The sequence below is a fragment of the Oratosquilla oratoria genome, chromosome 43 (assembly GCF_046742065.1).
Source record: "Oratosquilla oratoria isolate Oo_2021 chromosome 43, ASM4674206v1, whole genome shotgun sequence".
NCBI classification, from domain to species: domain Eukaryota; kingdom Metazoa; phylum Arthropoda; class Malacostraca; order Stomatopoda; family Squillidae; genus Oratosquilla; species Oratosquilla oratoria.
In genome coordinates this window covers 31,522,792-31,525,067 of record NC_134819.1, presented here as the reverse complement: position 1 = coordinate 31,525,067, position 2,276 = coordinate 31,522,792, and positions in this window count along the sequence as shown.

Sequence of the window (2,276 nt, the reverse complement as noted above, 5' to 3'; positions counted from 1 at the left end):
GTGTGTGTGTGTGTGTTTTACGTGTACATATATATATATATATATATATATATATATATATATATTTGTTTGTATATGTGTACATGTGTGCACATATGTATATATATATATATATATATATATATATGTATATATATATATATTATATACATATATATTATATATATGTATATATATATATATAAATATATATATATACATATTTACATATATACACTGAATGGTCCCCAGTACACAGATATTAATCTTTTTCAACCATATTAATTTCTTTTAACTTTAATTCCATGCCATCACAATCGAGACTGAAAGAGCTCGGCAGAAGTATATACGGGAGCTGATACGTAGTCAAGCCAAGGACTCGAACTCAGCTGAGACGTAACAAGTTGTTGTCACTGTTCACTTGTTTCATCTCAGCTGAGTTCGAGTCCTTGGTTTGACAACGTATCAGTTTCCGTATATGCTTCCGTGGAGCTCCTTGTCAGTCTCGATCGTGATGGCAGGTAAAAAAAAATACATATATACATATATATATATATATATATATATATATATATATATGTATATATATATCAGTGTATTTGGGCAGGAGTTTTTCTCTAATGCATATATCATTAAAAGTGATGGCTAGTTTTGCATTAATTATTTTCTTATAGGTATTTTCCATATACCTTATTACAGATTTCTGTTCCTTAGAAAGGAAATTTATGACTACATACAGCCAAGTCATAAATTTCCTTTCTAAGGAACATAAATCTATAATAAGGTATATGGAAAATACCTATAAGAAAATAATTAATGGAAAATTAGCCATCGCTTTTAATGATATATATATATATATATATATATATATATATATATATATATATATATGTGTGTGTGTGTGTGTGTGTGTGTGTGTGTGTGTGTGTGTGTGTGTGTGTGTGTGTGTGTGTGTGTGTGTGTGTGTGTGTGTGTGTGTGTGTGTGTGTGTGTGTGTGTGTGTGTGTGTGTGTGTGTGTGTGTGTGTGTGTGTGTGTGTGTGTACACACAGAGTTAAGTGCCTATATTCATATAATCATACACTGCTTTCCAAAGTTATATGGAAGTGCGTTTTTTTGTAATTATTCAAAGAATTTTTGACGAGAACTCATAACATTTGTTACGTTGTATGGCAATAACCTTGCATGCCCAGAGTTGCAATTGTAGAGCGATCTGTACTGTATTAAACAAACGGAGGCCATTTTGCATCATTGTTGCAATAGTCACTGTACCATTTTATATGCAAATTCCCTCAAAACACCATGTACGAGTACAATTAAAGGCATATATTAAAGAAAATTATAATCCAACATTTAACACAAAATAATAACATTAAAACTTTAAACACTGAAGTTTAATTCTGTTACACATATAATACTTTACATAACATCCGTTATCGAAAAAAAAAATGATCCATTGAACAAGTTACTTTGTTGATATCATCCAAAGAAACCTCTAGTAGCTGTTCCGCAGTGTATATCTTCCTTGATACTCCAGAAGTTCTCTGTTGGGTTCAGATCTGGAGAACAGGGCGGCCACTCCATATTCTTTCCATTTCTTGCAAAAATATTCCTCAGATAAAAATCGGTGGTAAGCCGATGGAGCATTATCATGCATGAATATATATACAGGCTTTGTTGAAGTCTACAGCAGTAGTAGCATTGTGCAACTTGTAAGAAGCACTCTCGATATTTCTAATGAGAGAGCGGAGGTTGGAGGTCAGGGTATTGATAGAATCTCCAAGGTACAAATTTCATTTACATTTTCAAGGTTTTGTAAATACCCCGACCTCCAACCTCCGCTCTCTCATTAGAAATATCGAGAGTACTTCTTACAAGTTGAACAATGCTACTACTACTGTAGACTTCAACAAAGCCTGTATTCAGAATGGCCTCCTTCCAGACTATATATAGACATACATACATATATATGTATATATATATATATGTATATATAAATATATATTATATAAATATATATATATATATATATATATACATACATATATATATATATATATATATATATATTATTATCATTATTATTTTTTCCGGAATGCCAAACATTTAGACTTATGCCATGAGAGGAAGGTCTGTCTCAGGAAGTCAATGTAAACACCAGCAGTCATTTTTCCCCCGCCTCCCACTCTGAAATCCCCAGTAAGCTCACTGCTAACAATCCCAGACAAAAACGTAAGAACACCCTGTTGACACCTCAGTAGGTGAGGGCGCCCTAGAAGGACCAGTTCTTCCTGCAGC